This window comes from Arachis hypogaea, chromosome 5, assembly GCF_003086295.3.
Source record: "Arachis hypogaea cultivar Tifrunner chromosome 5, arahy.Tifrunner.gnm2.J5K5, whole genome shotgun sequence".
Lineage (NCBI taxonomy): Eukaryota > Viridiplantae > Streptophyta > Magnoliopsida > Fabales > Fabaceae > Arachis > Arachis hypogaea.
Window position 1 is genome coordinate 101,918,325 of NC_092040.1, and position 18,115 is coordinate 101,936,439.

Below are 18,115 nucleotides of genomic sequence, written 5' to 3' on the forward strand. Positions count from 1 at the left end.
CAGAATTGCAAGTTCCATGGACTTCCATTGGAAGATCCTCATCAGTTTTTAGCTGAGTTCTTGCAAATCTGTGACACTGTCAAGACTAATGGGGTTGACCCTGAGGTCTACAGACTTATGCTATTCCCTTTTGCTGTAAGAGACAGAGCTAGAACATGGTTGGATTCACAACCTAAAGAAAGCCTGAACTCTTGGGAAAAGCTAGTCAATGCCTTCTTGGCAAAGTTCTTTCCACCTCAAAAATTGAGTAAGCTTAGAGTGGAAGTCCAAACCTTCAGACAGAAGGAAGGAGAATCCCTCTATGAAGCTTGGGAAAGATACAAACAATTAATCAGAAAGTGTCCCTCTGATATGCTTTCTGAATGGAGCATCATAGGTATTTTCTATGATGGTCTGTCTGAACTATCCAAGATGTCTTTGGATAGCTCTGCTGGAGGATCTCTTCATCTGAAGAAGACGCCTACAGAAGCTCAAGAGCTGATTGAAATGGTTGCAAATAACCAATTCATGTACACTTCTGAAAGGAATCCTGTGAACAATGGGACTAGTCAGAAGAAAGGAGTTCTTGAGATTGACACTCTGAATGCCATATTAGCTCAGAACAAAATATTGACTCAGCAAGTCAATATGATTTCTCAAAGTCTGTCTGGAATGCAAAATGCACCAAGCAGTACTAAGGAAGCTTCATCTGAAGAAGAAGCTTATGATCCTGAGAACCCTTCAATAGAAGAGGTGAATTACATGGGAGAACCCTATGGAAACACCTATAATCCTTCATGGAGAAATCATCCAAATCTCTCATGGAAGGATCAACAGAGACCTCAACAAGGTTTCAACAATAATAATGGTGGAAGAAACAGGTTTGGCAATAGCAAGCCTTTTCTATCATCTTCTCAGCAACAGACAGAGAGTTCTAAGCAGAATAACTCTGACTTAGCAACCATGGTCTCTGAGTTGATCAAAACCACTCAAAGTTTCATGACTGAAACAAGGTCTTCCATTAGAAATTTGGAGGCACAAGTGGGTCAGCTGAGCAAGAAAATTACTGAACTCCCCCCTAATACTCTTCCAAGTAATACAGAAGAAAATCCAAAAGGAGAGTGCAAGGCCATCAACATGGCCGAATTTTGGGAGGAAGAAGAGGCAGTGAACGCCACTGAGGAGGACCTCAAGGGACGTCCACTGGCCTCCAATGAGTTCCCAGATGAGGAACCATGGGAATCTGAGGCTCAAAAAGAGACCATAGAGATTCCATTGGACTTACTTCTGCCATTCATAAGCTCTGATGAGTGTTCTTCCTCTGAAGAGGATGAGTATGTCACTGAAGAGCAAGTTGCTAAATACCTTGGAGCAATCATGAAGCTAAATGACAAGTTATTTGGGAATGAGACTTGGGAGGATGAACCCCCTTTGCTCACCAAAGAACTGGATGACTTGTCTAGGCAGAAACTGCCTCAAAAGAGACAGGATCCTGGGAAGTTTTCAATACCTTGTACCATAGGCACCATGACATTCAAGAAGGCCTTGTGTGACTTAGGGTCAAGTGTAAACCTCATGCCTCTCTCTGTAATGGAGAAGTTAGGGATCTTTGAGGTGCAAGCTGCAAAAATCTCACTAGAGAAGGCAGACAATTCAAGAAAACAAGCCTATGGACTCATAGAGGATGTTCTGGTCAAAGTTGAAGACCATTACATCCCTGCTGATTTCATAGTCCTAGAGACTGGGAAGTGCATGGATGAATCCATCATCCTTGGCAGACCCTTCCTAGCCACAGCAAGGGCTGTGATTGATGTTGATAGAGGAGAATTGATCATTCAAGTGAATGAAGAATCCTTTGTGTTTAAGGCTCAAGGATATCCCTCTGTCATCATGGAGAGGAAGCATGAAGAGTTTCTCTCAAAACAGAGCCAAACAGAGCCCCCACAGTCAAACTCTAAGTTTGGTGTTGGGAGGCCACAACCAAACTCTAAGTTTGGTGTTGAACCCCCACATTCAAACTCTAAGTTTGGTGTTGGGAGGTTCCAACATTGCTCTGAGCACCTGTGAGGCTCCATGAGAGTCCTCTGTCAAGCTACTGACATTAAAGAAGCACTTGTTGGGAGGCAACCCAATGTTATATTTTATCTATTCTCTTTTGTTATTTTATGTTTTCTGTAGGTTGATGATCATGAGAAGTCACAAAATCAATGAAAAAAGCAAAAACAGAATGAAAAACAAAAAGAAAAACAGCACACCCTGGAGGAAGAACCTGCTGGCGTTTAAACGCCAGTGAGGCTAGCAGATGGGCGTTTAACGCCCAGTCTGGCACCATTCTGGGCGTTTAACGCCAGAAAGGGGCACCAGACTGGCGTTAAACACCAGAAAAGGGCAAGAAGCTGGCGTTAAACGCCAGAAATGGGCACCAACCCGGCGTTTAACGCCAGAAATGGCTAAAAACGCAATTTTGCTTGCCATTTGGTGCAGGGATGACTTTTCCTTGACACCTCAGGATCTGTGGACCCCACAGGATCCCCACCTACCCCACCATTCTCTCTCTTCTTCACCCATTCACCAATCACCTCAACACCTCTTCCCCAAAAGCCCTTCACCTATCAAATCCCATCTTTCTCTTCACCACTCACATCCATCCTTCATAAAACCCCACCTACCTCACCATTCAAATTCAAACCACTTTCCCACCCAAACTCACCCATACATGACCGAACCCTACCCTTCCCCCACTCCTATATAAACCCTCCTTCACTCCTTCATTTTCACACAACATACACACCACTTCTCCCCTTCTTGGCCGAAAACAAAAGCCATTCCCCTCTCCTTCATTTCTTCTTCTTCTACTCTCTCCTTTCTTATTTTGCTCGAGGACGAGCAAACCTTTTAAGTTTGGTGTGGTAAAAGTATTGCTTTTTGTTTTTCCATAACCATTTATGGCATCCAAGGCCGGAGAAACCTCTAGAAAGAGGAAAGGGAAGGCAAAAGCTTCCACCTCCGAGTCATGGGAGATGGAGAGATTCATCTCAAGAGTGCATCAAGACCACTTCTATGAAGTTGTGGCCTTGAAGAAGGTGATCCCCGAGGTCCCTTTTTCACTCAAAAAGAGTGAATATCCGGAGATCCGACATGAGATCCGAAGAAGAGGTTGGGAAGTCCTTACCAACCCCATTCAACAAGTCGGAATCTTGATGGTTCAAGAGTTCTATGCCAATGCATGGATCACCAAGAACAATGATCAAAGTGTGAACCCGGATCCAAAGAATTATCTTACTATGGTTCAGGGGAAATACTTGGATTTTAGTCCGGAAAGTGTAAGGTTGGCATTCAATTTGCCCATGATGCAAGGAGATGAACACCCTTACACTAGAAGGGTCAACTTTGATCAAAGGTTGGACCAAGTCCTCACAGTCATATGTGAAGAGGGCGCCCAATGGAAGAGAGATTCAAGAGGGAAGCCGGTTCAATTGAGAAGGCATGACCTCAAACCCGTGGCTAGAGGATGGTTGGAGTTTATCCAACGCTCAATCATCCCCACTAGCAACCGGTCCGAAGTTACCATAGACCGGGCTATCATGATTCATAGCATCATGATTGGAGAAGGAATAGAAGTTCATGAGGTTATAGCTCAAGAGCTTTATAAGGTGGCGGACAAGTCCTCTACCTTGGCAAGGTTAGCCTTCCCTCATCTCATTTGTCACCTCTGTTATTCAGTTGGAGTTGACATAGAGGGAGACATCCCTATTGATGAGGACAAGCCCATCACTAAGAAGAGGATGGAGCACACAAGAGACCCCACTCATCATGAGATCCCTGAGATACCTCAAGGGATGCACTTTCCTCCACAAAACTATTGGGAGCAACTAAACACCTCCCTAGGAGAATTGAGTTCCAACATGGGACAACTAAGGGTGGAGCATCAAGAACACTCCATCATCCTCCATGAAATTAGAGAAGATCAAAGAATCATGAGAGAGGAGCAACAAAGACAAGGAAGAGACATTGAGGAGCTCAAGCACTCCATAGGATCTTCAAGAGGAAGAAAGAGCCGCCATCACTAAGGTGGACCCGTTCTTTAATTTCCTTGTTCTTTATTTTCCTGTTTTTCGAATTTTAGTGCTTATGTTTATCTATGTTTGTGTCTTGTGATCATTAGTGTCTTAGTGTCTATGCCTTAAAGCTATGAATGTCCTATGAATCCATCACCTCTCTTAAAAAAAATGTTCTTAATTGAAAAAGAGTAGAATTGCATGAATTTTGAATTTTATAACAGTTTAATTATTTTGATGTGGTGGCAATACTTTTGTTCTCTGAATGTATGCTTAAACAGTGCATATGTCTTTTGAATTTGTGGTTCATGAATGTTGGCTCTTGAAAGAATGATGAAAAAGGAGACATGTTACTGAGGATCTGAAAAATCATTAGAATGATTCTTGAAGCAAGAAGAAGCAGTGAATACAAAAAGAAAAAAAAATCGAAAAAAAAGAGGAGAAAACGAAAAAAAAAAGAGAAAAGAAAAAGAAATAAAGTTGTGATCCAAGGCAAAAAAGAGTGTGCTTAAGAACCCTGGACACCTTTAATTGGGGACTCTAGCAAAGCTGAGTCACAATCTGAAAAGGTTCACCCAATTATGTGTCTGTGGCATGTACGTATCTGGTGGTAATACTGGAAGACAGAGTGCTTTGGGCCACGGCCAAGACTCAATAAGTAGCTATGTTCAAGAATCATCATACTTAACTAGGAGAATCAATGACACTATCTGGATTCTGAGTTCCTAAAGAAGCCAATCATTCTGAATTTCAAAGGATAGAGTGAGATGCCAAAACTGTTCAGAGGCAAAAAGCTAAAAGCCCCGCTCATCTAATTAATACTGATCTTCATGGATGTTTTTTGGAATTCATTGCATATTCTCTTCTTTTTATCTTAATTGATTTTCAGTTGCTTGAGGACAAGCAACAATTTAAGTTTGGTATTGTGATGAGCGGATAATTTGTACGCTTTTTGGCATTGTTTTTAGTATGTTTTTAGTATGATCTAGTTAGTTTTTAGTATATTTTTATTAGTTTTTAGTTAAAATTCACTTTTCTGGACTTTACTATGAGTTTGTGTGTTTTTTTGTGATTTCAGGTATTTTCTGGCTGAAATTGAGGGACCTGAGCAAAAATCTGATTCAGAGACTAAAAAGGACTGCAGATGCTGTTGGATTCTGACCTCCCTGCACTCAAAGCGGATTTTCTGGAGCTACAGAAGCCCAATTGGCGCGCTCTCAATGGCGTTGGAAAGTAGACATCCTGGGCTTTCCAGCAATATATGATAGTCTATACTTTGCTCAAGATTTGATGGCCCAAACCGGCGTTCAAAGTCACCCTCAGGAATTCCAGCGTTAAACGCCGGAACTGGCACCAAAATGGGAGTTAAACGCCCAAACTGGCACTAAAGCTGGCGTTTAACTCCAGAAGGAGTCTCTACACAAAAATGCTTCATTGCTCAGCCCAAGTACACACCAAGTGGGCCCGGAAGTGGATTTTTATGTCATTTACTCATCTCTGTAAACCTTAGGCTACTAGTTTTCTATAAGTAGGACCTTTTACTATTGTATTGAGATATCTGGGTAGTTATCTTTGTTTTGATACTATCTTAGATCATTGGGAGGCTGGCCATTCGGCCATGCCTAGACCTTGTTCTTATGTATTTTCAACGGTGGAGTTTCTACACACCATAGATTAAGGTGTGGAGCTCTGCTGTACCTCGAGTATTAATGCAATTACTATTGTTCTTCTATTCAATTCCGCTTGTTCTTGTTCTAAGATATCACTTGTTCTTCAACTTGATGAATGTGATGATCCGTGACACTCATCATCATTCTCACCTATGAACGTGTGACTGACAACCACCTCCGTTCTACCTTCGATTGGGTGAATATCTCTTGGATTCCTGATACACGATGCATGGTTGATCGCCTGACAACCGAGTGCTCGCCTGACAAACGAGCCAGCCATTCCGTGAGATCAGAGTCTTCGTGGTATAGGCTAGAACTGATGGCGGCATTCAAGAGAATCCGGAAGGTCTAACCTTGTCTGTGGTATTCTGAGTAAGATTCAATGATTGAATGACTGTGACGTGCTTCAAACTCCTGAGGGCAGGGCGTTAGTGACAGACGCAAAAGAATCACTGGATTCTATTCCGGCCTGATCGAGAACCGACAGATGGATAGCCGTGCCGTGATAGGGTGCGTTGAACATTTCCACTGAGAGGATGGGAGGTAGCCACTGACAACGGTGAAACCCTTGCATAAGCTTGCCATGGAAAGGAGGAAGAAGGATTGGATGAAGACAGTAGGAAAGCAGAGAGACGGAAGGGAAGGCATCTTCATACGCTTATCTGAAATTCCTACCAATGAATTACATAAGTATCTCTATCTTTATCTTTATGTTTTATGCGTTTATCACTATACCCATTTGAGTTTGCCTGACCAAGATTTACAAGGTGACCATAGCTTGCTTCATACCAACAATCTCTGTGGGATCGACCCTTACTCGCGTAAGGTTTATTACTTGGACGACCCAGTACACTTGCTGGTTAGTTGTGCGAAGTTGTGTTTATGCCATGGTATTGAACACCAAGTTTTTGGATTCATTACCGGGGATTATTTGATTTATGAAAAGTATTGATCACAACTTCGCGCTACCAAGAGTATTTGAGTTTGTCCAAAACCAACCTGTTTTATCTCCTACCTGCTTGATAGGATCAAAAAGCATCAAATCAAGTTTTACTTCTTCTGGAATCATTGTGCAAAGAATATCCCACTATCAATGTCCATGGTGCCAGACATCTTCTAGCTTCAAGTGAGAATCAGACATGTGCACAAAAGGAACCAAAGGAGCGATCGTTCCACATGGTCGCCAAGCATGATACCAAAAGGATTGAGACATCCTGCCTGTACACCAATCAAAACCATCACGAAGCTTTTCTATTGTCTTATAAGCTTGAAACATTATTAGAAAAATTGGGTGATAAGCAAGACCTCCCAGATAAATATTTTGCCAACATAATTCTTACTCAAAGCTTATCTTTATTATGCAGTAATTGCCAAACAAGCTTTCCTAATAAAGCAAAATTTACACATTGAGTATCTCTAATTCCCAAGCCTCCATATTTTCTTGGAGTGACAACTTTGCTCCACTTGACATAATTTAAGCAATGCTCTCCCACCTTTCCCTTCCACAAGAATTGTCTAAGCACAGACTCAATCTTTTGACAAATCGAAGTAGGAAAAAGAGTCACTTGCATCTGATAAATAGGAAGAGAAGAAGCAACTGATTTAATTAAGCAAAGCCTGCCTGCTCTGTTAAGGAGCCGACCTTTCTAACTAGCCAGCCTATTCTTGATCTTTTCTAAAGAGTCCGAAAAAATAGACCTAACAGCTCGAGGATGATTAAGGTTCACCCCCAAGTATTTGCCTAGGTCCCTTGTAAAAGGAATATGAGAAACACTAGACAACATTTTCTTCCTTCTATTAGAGATATTTCTAGATCAAATAGCTTTAGATTTTTCAATGTTAACCTTCATACCTGAAGCTTTGCAAAACAACTCCAAGGTGTGCACAACATTCTGAACTTGATTTTTTTCACTTTACAAAAAAGGAGTAGGTCATCTGCAAACATCAAATGAGAAACTCTAGGTCCCCCTCTAGAAACTACCACACCATCCCAAATACCCTCGTCAACTTGTTTGAAAATGAAGCACGCCAATCTCTCCATGCATAAAACAAATAAATAAGGAAAATTTGGATCTCCTTGCCTGAGCCCTCTGCGAGGTTGGAAGCTGTCCAATCTATTCCCATTCCAAAGGATGGAAAGATTTGAAGCCTGAACACAATTCATTACAAGCCGAATAATTAGAGAAGAAAAGCCAAAAGATTCAAGAGTTTGCTTAAGAAAATTCCAATCAACTCTATCATAAGCCTTTTCTAAATCAATCTTAAAAGCCATAACTCCTTTTCTAGACTTTGTCCACTTAAGAAAGTAAAGAACTTATTGGGCCACAATAATATTATCAGGAGTTCCTCTACCATGTATAAACCCTCCCTGAGTTGGGCTAACAATCTCATCCAAAAATGGTCGTAATCTATTAACCAGCACTTTCGTCACTAGCTTATAAATTACATTACAAAGGCTTATTGGCCGAAAATCCTTCAATCTAGTTGGAGGGTCGCACTTAGGGATAAGGACAATCAAAGTTTCCAATAAAGAATGGCTTAACGTCTCCCCTAAAAATGCTTTATGAACAGTACGTCACACCTCATGACCCACCACATCCCAATATTCCTTGAAGAAAAAAACTTGAAAACCATCCGGCCCAGGAGTTTTGAACGAGCTCATATTATCCAGAGCTTCTTTAACCTCCAACATTGTTACTAGTTTAGACAAATTATCACAAGCATCCTGACTAAGAGATGGCATAGGAATTTCTCCCATGCAATTAACCTCAACAGACTCAGTAGAGCAAAAAATATTTTTAAAGAAATGAACAACCTCTCTTTGCAAAACTTCGGGATCATCAGACCAGGACCCATCACTGACCAATAACCCATGAACCTTGTTAGATTTTCTTCTAAGCATGGTTTGCATATGGAAAAAGCTAGTATTTCATCACCATACCGAACCCATTGATCTCTTGACTTCTGGTACCAAAGCAATTCTTCCTGGGCCAAAACTAGATTATACTCCGCTCTCAATTCTTCCTCTTTGTGCTTCAAAATCGGATCATCATCAGCTTCCATTTTTCATTGAATACAATTCAAATAAGCCTCCAATTCCCTCTTTTTAATAAAAAATATTGCCGAAGACTGTAGAGTTGAATTCCAACGAAACTTCTTGAAACCCCAACAACTTCCTATGGATGCCAAAGTCTGTACTATCCCAAGATTTCTGAACAATGGCCTTGTAATCAGGATGCATTGCCCATGTTGCTTGGAATCTAAAAAGCCGGTCTCCTTTCTTGATAGGAACTCCTTGACATCAAATAAGTAGGGGACAATGATCAAAGTGGGAATGAGTGAGAACTTTAACAAAAGCTTCTGGAAAAAGAAGGCGCCATTCTGTAGTACAGCAAGCTCTATCCAATCCCTTTGCAATTTCTTTGTTTCATTGAATTTTACGGAACCAAGTAAACCGTCTTCTAGAGATTGTCAGATAAAAAAGACAACAAGAATCTAGAGTACTTGCAAAGACACTACTGCAATTCGAATAGAAATTACCCCCTTCACCTCATGACCACTCAAAATATCATTAAAATCCCCAACTACCACCCACGGGTCTTGAATGCACAAACGAATATCAAGCAGATGATTCCATAATTCTACTCTATTATGGCTTGAGGGCTGCCATAAACCGCACTGCAGATCCATCTTCGCCCACCACCATCAATTTCCAAAGTTACACATTGATTCATAGCCCAAAGAATTTTACAAGAAAATTTAAATTAGCAGAGAGAAACCAAATTCCTTCCATGTGTCCATCAGCATCTACAATCCCTACAAGATAATAGCCTAATCTCCCCCAAAAGTCTTTCATAGTTTCAAACCCAATATGAGTTTCTACAAAAATAAAAAAAGTTGGTTGAAATTTTTGTACCAACTCCTTACAGTGCACTCGAGAAATCTTATTTGACGCCCCCTTACATCCCAACTAATGATATTTAAATGGTCACAATCTATAAAAATAAATTAAATAATTAGAATGTATAATCATTCTACCTCACGTTGATGGACCCCTGTCTCCAAGTGTCTTTTGGTGGACTTGCGCCGCAGAACCATCATTCTTCTATTGAGGTTGGTTCTCCAAGTTTGTTGTTGCACTAGCTTTATCAAGATCTTTTTGTACTCGAGAATCCGTTGACAATGCTTCAGTAGGTGAGTTTTGAAGCGAAATAGAACGCTGCCTTTTGTGCCCTATTTTAAAAAAAGGAGTACTTGGATCCTTGAAAGCCACCTGAGTTGTTCCCAAAGAGTCAAACGTGAATGGAGGATCCTTCTTTTCCTTAGGCTCCACCTCTGCATTTGATAAAGACTTTACCTTTGCATTTGATGAGGATCCAACATGCATGTTATTAGACCCAAAAGAAAATTTCTTACTCACCAAATTGGAGCATATTGCTACATTGGTTTTTTTTGGCACCACATTGGGACCTTTACCCACTTTTTCCTTGCCTTTTCTACCAACTGTAACCCATTCACCCTCTTTTGCACGAGTATCCCTATCCATGTGTGATTCTTGCAAATTATCATGCACAAGACCCGCTGCTCCATGCTTCTCCATAATTGGAATTGATTTGGCATTAATTCCAAATTCAAAAGTTAAAATTTGATTTTTTACTGGAATTTGACTATCTTCTGCCATTTTCTCATTGTTATCCACTGGAAACAGTGACGGCAAATTTTTCTCCTTCACCATACTTTCCTTCCCAATGCCATTGTTGTTCTCTTTCGCACATTCTCTTGTTACGTACCCAAAGCAGCTACATTTTTCACAAATTAAATTCAAGTGCTCATATTCTATGTCATATATATGACCATCAACTTGAATTCTTTTTATGACTGGAAGTCCCAAGTTAATTTGCACACATGCTCTTGCATACTTTTCCCTGTCCGCAGACTTGGTGGCTAAGTCGATGCGGATCGGTTTGCCAACAGCTGACGCAATCATTTTCATGGCTCTCTCTTGATAATAGTTAATGTTTAAACCTGTGATTCTTATCCAAACAATGGTAGATCCAAAAGTGTTTTCACAAGGTCTGAATGAAGAACTCCAAGATTTAAGCGCAACATAACTACCAGTAATCATCCACGGTCCTCCAAGGAAAATTTTTTCTCTATCCTCCAAGAGATCAAATTTGACTAAAAAATAGCCAAAACCGACATCTAGTACCTCATATCCTCCTTTGGTTCTCCATACTCCTTTAAGCCTGTGCGTGATCGCCGTATAGCGAAAATTTTTTCCAAGAACTTTGATCACGATGACATCTTTGTAGGGCTCTGCCAATATCTCCTTTGCTTCTTCAGTGAACGTCATAACTGGTATTTCCGAATCGCCTTGCTTACCAACTACTGTAGCCATCTTATCCCCATCAAGAGAATCAGCAACCTCCAAAACTCTCCTTGTTGAGGCACCAACAACTTTATCTATGAACAATATCCGCTAACATTGAATCTTGTTACTATCTCCTTTAATCCCCTCCTTTTCACCTGATACATGCCCCCTTCATTCTCCCCCTTATTGCTTCCGTCGGCATGGCCGGCTGCCTTGCTATGTACTACCCTCAAAGACTCTCCTCCGTTCTCTCCGTTCAAAATTCGAACGCAATATTTTAATAACAAATATTTGAAGAACAGTTTGCTTACTCATTGGGCGAACTACATGTAATATAAAAAAATTTATCTTATTAAATAATTCTTTTTTTATTTTTTTAAATAATAATTTTTATTATAAAAGAAAAAATCCTATAGAAAGAGAGAATTGAAAGAGTTGGGCCTCATAATTTAAAAATAGAAAAAAAAGAGAAGTATGAAATTAAAATAAAGCAATTATCCTATATATTTTTTTTGGTGACGGGAGGAACCGAAGCAATTATTTGACAGTTCGCCGAGACATTAAGAAAACTGTGGTAAATAAAAAAAAATAGAAACTTGTAATTAAGTTAAGAATAATTTATTTTAAAAATAATACATTTTTTAAATAAATTCTAGAAAAAAACTTATATATACACCCATCACACCCTTCTCATTATTTGTTCACCTCTCTATTAGATATAACTACCCACTCCCACCTTCATCAATTTGGTAAATCCCTAGATCTACCCATCTTCCAATCTTTTCTTAATATTAAAGCTTTGATTTTGACGATCCACTCTATGAGGTCCCATTGAGCTCATCTGAAATGGGTTTGCATGGGTTTTAATGAGATTTTGTTCAGCAAATTTATAGCACATTTGGTAATTCAAAATGAATAATTTATAATTGGGTTGTTTTGCTATTTTGAGATTTTTGTGGTTTGGTTTATTGAAATAAGTTGAAACAGAAATGACACACAAGAAGATTAGAGAAAATGAAACAAAATGACATAACGGGAGGAGTTGAAGAGTTATCCTCGTAGAATTAAAATGATATCATTTTTAATTCTTAACATTCGAGTGTTTCACATTATCGATAGTTAACGGCAATTGTTCAAGAAGTGACGGAAAGAAAACGTGGTTTATTTATAATTTTAAGACTGTGTTTAGAAGAGAAAATAATATTTAAAAAATACTAAATTTTTAGTCTCAGTCCCAAAAATCAAATACATCTTAAATGATTAATTTAATTGATAAATTTTTTTAAGAATAAATTTAAAAACTAATCAATTTTTTTAAAATAAAATTTGACTATTAATTCTATTTAATAAACTTAAACTTAACTCATTAACTAACAAAAAAAAAAAAGGGCTTGTAAAAAAAATAGGCCAAACTCAAGTCAGATTATAAATCTCTAGCATCACCTGACCGGTTATACTCTCAATTTCAACTCCAATTGGCTTAAAAACAACTGCATTTATGTAAGAGTAATCATAAGTTTGGATACAAATATTTGAACTTTTACTTCATGTAAAACGAAGGTTTAATTCAATTGTTTTATCTCTGTTTTATTTTTTAGACTTCGACAGAAGGTGTGACTAAATTTATATCAATAATCTTAATTTGAGTAGATACGATTTTTTTTTGTTAGTTGCTCTTAAGATTTAGAGAGTGTCCATAATAAAAGTGTAAAAATAATAATTATAAAAAATAAGAAGTAAAAAAAACAAATGCAAGAAATAAAAAAATTAAAAATCGTAAGATTTGTATTAAAATGTGCAGAAATTACTAAAAGAAAAAAAAAAGAAAAACAAAATTGCAAGAACTTGAATGAAAATAATAAATTTAAATAACAGAAAGAAAAAAATAGAATTAAATTTGCTGAAAAACAAATAGAATCTCCTAATACTTATATGGACTCGTGACTCATGTTTTCATATGACACTATGACCAGAAATTTAGAGTGAGTGAGTGCGTGATTGCATGGAAGCTCCTGTAACTTATTGAAATTAGTTTTATTTATAGAGAAAAAACCAAAGCTAATTAGTATAAGATAACTTGACCTCAAACAAAATTAGGTATTAAGCATAAGGTAACTTGACCTCATTCTTATTTTCTTTAACTCTAACTGTCGACCATTGGTGTAAAACTCTTGGCACAACAAAATGCCCCTCAAAGTTTTGGATGACTTTGATTTTTGTTACGGTCCGGCCCAGACCACGAACGGGTTGGCCCGACCCGTCGAGAACCCGACCCGAGCGGCCGAGTCCTCAGCGCTCGCCACGATGCCAGGACACGCGTCCTCGCCATTCCATCAACACAGTCGAGGAAGCTTCGGGGAAAATGGGCCTGTCCCCTCAGGGCCCACCTCTGACACGGTATAAATAGGGAAGGACTTGCCCTTCCCTCGAGGTATGTCACACTTTTCCACCTAACCATTTTCCCGCCTGCACACTAGCTGACTAGAGCGTCGGAGTGTCTTTGCAGGTGGCACCCCCTCTTTCCTCCCACAACGAGAGCTCGACTACCCGGCAGATCCGAACCCGGCACGATCACGATTGAAGCGTTCTCACCCCCTCAAACATCCACCCGTATTGTCCGGTAACCGACAACCGCACATTGGCGCCGTCTGTGGGGACTGCTTAAATGGACGTCGTGCCGGGTCCCGGAGACCAAGGCCGAGGAGCCGGAGCAGAGGGGGCAGCCTCCGTCGCCTCACTAAGGGGACGGCGAAGGTCCCCCCGACAACGCACTGAACCACACGCAAGGACACGACCTTTCGGGGGAACGAGCGCCGACAGCGCCATCATAATGCAGGAGCTACGCCACAGGGTCCAGAACCTGGAACGGCAACTGGCCGACCAGGAGCACGACCGACGGACCACCGATCCCAGTTACTCCCCATCCCCTGAAAGCCAAGAGAGAGATTCCCATCGAAGCCGTCTACGACGCGCCTCCGCATCCCGAACGGAAGCGGAGAGTACTCGTGAAGAGTCACCCATTCTGAGAAGACGAAATAACACAATCATCTACTCCCGAAGCAAGGAAACGCACCGCACGGGAAGAGGTCGCAAAGACGGGGAAGAGAGGTCCGAGAGGACACGGCAACCCGTGATAATGGGCGCCACCCCGTTCCACCGATCCATCCTCGAAGTTCGGTTGCCGAAGCACTTCGACAAACCAACGGACATGAGGTACGATGGAACTCAAGACCCTCTAGAACATCTCACGGCCTTCGAAGCTAGGATGAATCTGGAGGGAGTAGGGGACGAGGTGAGATGCCGAACCTTCCCGGTGACTCTGGCAGGACCCGCGATCAGATGGTTTAACGGCCTCCCGCAAGAGTCCATCCATGGGTTTTCGGACATCAGCCGTGCCTTTCTAGCCCAATTTACAACACGAATAGCAAAGACAAAGCACCCAATCAACCTTCTGGGGATAACCCAGAGACAAGGAGAGCCGACCAGAAAATACCTGGACCGGTTCAATGACGAATGCCTGGAAATTGACGGTCTAACCGACTCTGTGGCCAGCCTCTGTCTGAGGAACGGCCTCCTCAACGAAGATTTCCGAAAACACCTAACCACGAAACCGGTTTGGACGATGCACGAAATCCAAACGGTGGCTAAGGAATATATATATGACGAGGAAGTCAGTCAGGTCGTAGCCGCCAACAAACGGTACTACGGCTACAATCAACCAAGGCAACAGGGTAGCGGGGAGAGGTAGAAAGAACATGCCAAAGAGGGAGGGCCGGGCAAAGCACCCAGACCATTTCCCCGAATCGGGAAGTTCACAAACTACACCCCGCTCACCCTCCCCATCGTGGAAGTTTACCAACAAATAGCCGAGAGAGGGATCTTATTGAAGCCTCGACCACTCAAGGACCGTACGGGTGGAAACAAGAGCCTCTACTGTGACTACCACAAGGGCTATGGACACCAAACACAGGACTGTTTTGACCTGAGGGATGCATTAGAGCAAGCCATCAGGGACGGTAAACTTTCAGAATTCTCCCATCTTATAAGGGAGCCGAGGAGGCGACATCGGGACCAGGACGAAGAAGGGAAGACCCGGTCGACAAAGCGACGACAAGAGCCAGAAGACAAAGACCACGATCTCACCGTGATAAACGTAGTGACCGCTAAAAACGCGGCACCAAGGTCAAGATCGAGAAAGATGCCAAGATCCTGGCGGTCTCCCTCGTGCCAATGCGAAGCTCCAAGAAGCCCCCGTATATCTCATTCGGCCCGGAAGATCAGTGGTTCGACGAAGCCCCCGAAAACCCACCAATGGTCATTACGGCCAGGGTAGGAACAGGGCTCGTAAAGCGGATCCTTGTTGACACGGGGGCAGACTCCAACATCATGTTCCGCAACGTGTTCGACGCCTTGGGGTTAAAGGATGCCGACCTATCGACTCATCAGCACGGGGTTATCGGATTGGAATAATATCCCTGCCGATCTCCGTGGGACAGGTCCAAGGCCGAAGATCGGCAATGGCTGAATTCGTGGTTCTCCGAGATTCTACGGCCTACAACATCATTTTAGGGAAAAAGACGATTAACGATATTGAGGCAATAATCAACACAAAGCTACTAATCATGAAGTTTGTTGCCGACGACGGATCTGTAGGGTCCATGAGGGGAGACCTGGAGACGGCGGTCGCTTGCGACAACGCCAGCCTCTCCCTAAGGAAGAAATCCAAAGAAGCATCAGGGGTGTTCCTGGCTGACTTGGACGCCAGGGTGGACGACAAACCCAGACCAGAACCGGAGGGGGACTTGGAGAAGTTTAGGATCAGTGACACGGAGGACAAGTTCACCTTTGTCAATAGAAATCTTCCGCAAGAACTGAAGGAACCCTTGGTAGAAATGATCAAGGCCAATGCCGACTTGTTCGCCTGGACACCGGCCGACATGCTGGGCATAGACCCCGAAGTCATGTCACATCACCTGGCCGTCAAAGCAGAGGCCCATCCGGTGGCTCAGAGGAGGAGAAAGATGTCGTGCGAAAGGGCGGAGGAGGTGGCCAGGCAGATGGCCAGCCTCCTTGAAGCCGGCTTCATACGGGAACTAGAATATTCGACCTGGCTCTCGAACGTGGTGCTAGTAAAGAAGCACAACGGTAAATGGAGAATGTGCGTAGACTACTCCAACCTCAACAAGGCATGCCCTAAAGACTGCTTCCCCCTTCCAAACATAGATGCACTCGTCGACGCGGCAGTGGGCTACCGGTATCTGAGCTTCATGGATGCTTACTCCGGCTACAACCAGATACCGATGCACCGGCCCGACGAGGCCAAAATAACGTTTATAACACCAGGAGGAACCTTCTGCTATAGGGTAATACCATTCGGCCTAAAAAATGCAGGAGCAATATACCAAAGGCTGATGAGCAAAATATTTGGCGACCTCATAGGCAAGACAGTGGAGGTTTATGTAGATGACATACTCGCGAAAACTGCGCAACCCGAGGACCTTCTGAATGACTTAAGAAGTGTGTTCGGATCTCTCCGACAATACGGCATGAGGCTCAATCCCATGAAATGTGCCTTCGCCATGGAAGCTGGAAAATTCCTTGGATTCATGATAACCCAGAGGGGAGTAGAAGCCAACCCGGAGAAATGCCAAGCGATACTCCAGATGAAGAGCCCAGGTTGTGTCAAGGACGTCCAGAGGTTGGCAGGACGGCTGACATCGTTATCCCGATTTCTCGGAGCATCGGCAACAAAGGCTCTGCCCTTCTTTAACCTCATGAAGAAAGGAATAGCATTCGAATAGACGCCCGCATGTGAGGAAGCCTTTAAACACTTCAAAGAAATCCTGGCCGCACCCCCTGTGCTCGGAAAGCCAAAGGACGGGGAGCCACTATACTTATACCTCGCCATAACAGGGGAAGCCCTGGCCGCGGTTCTAGTACGAGAGGAAGGAAGGGCTCAACAGCCGATCTATTTCGTGAGCAGGGCACTACAAGGGGCAGAACTAAGGTACAGCAAGCTAGAAAAGCTAGCTCTGGCACTCTTGACCACTTCGAGGAGGCTAAAACAGTACTTCCAAAGTCACCAGATCGTCGTAAGGACGGACCAAGGAATCCGGCAAGTACTCCAGAAACCGGATTTGGCCAGAAGGATGATGACGTGGTCCATTGAACTCTCCCAATACGACATACGGTACGAGCCTCGACAAGCAATCAAGGCGCAAGCGATGGCAGACTTTCTGGTAGAAGTAACGGGAGAATCAACCGAAGAAACGGGCACACGGTGGAGGCTCCATGTGGACGGGGCCTCTAACCAGACGTTCGGGTGCGCCGGGATCATCCTAGAGAGCCCGGTCGGGGTCGTGTACGAATAGTCGATTAAGTTTGAATTCCCCGTTTCAAACAACCAAGTAGAATATGAAGCCCTTATAGGAGGCCTAACCCTAGCGGCAGAAGTCGGGGCAACAAGGTTGGACATATGCAGCGATTCACAAGTTGTCACCTCCCAAGTGAACGGGAGCTACCAAGCCAGGGACTCGCTGTTACAAAAATACTTGGAAAAAGTCAAGGATTTGAGCCGAAAGTTTGAGGAAGTCACGATCCACCATGTTCCGAGAGAAAGGAATACACGAGCAGACCTCTTGTCGAAATTAGCTAGCACAAAACCGGGAGAAGGCAACCGATCTCTAATCCAAGGAATGATGAAGGAACCGGCAATCACCCTACACCTCTCGAAGCTAAACCCCTCGTGGTTGGACCCCATCACCGACTTCTTAGAAAACGGCAAACTTCCCGGCAACGAAAATGATGCTAAGAAACTGAGAAGGGAAGCAGCCAGATACGCGATCATCCAGGGTCAATTGTTCAGGAAAGGATTCAACCATCCCCTGCTGAAATGTTTGCACCCCGACTAGATGGATTACTTCGTCAGGGAAATCCATGAAGGGTGCTGCGGCCACCACATAGGAGGCAAAGCCCTAGCAAGAAAATTAACCCGAGCCGGATATTATTGGCCATCGATGATGGCTGACTCCAAAGAA

The 18,115-nt window shown here is 42.7% G+C and overlaps 1 non-coding gene across 1 annotated transcript; it reads right to left on the bottom strand.

Annotated features, from left to right (window-relative positions):
- Positions 1-249: 249 nt before the first annotated feature.
- LOC112804294 (small nucleolar RNA R71) lies at positions 250-357 on the bottom strand. The gene has a single exon (XR_003202908.1). It is a non-coding gene; the product is annotated as a small nucleolar RNA R71 (small nucleolar RNA).
- Between the last annotated feature and the right edge of the window lie 17,758 nt (positions 358-18,115).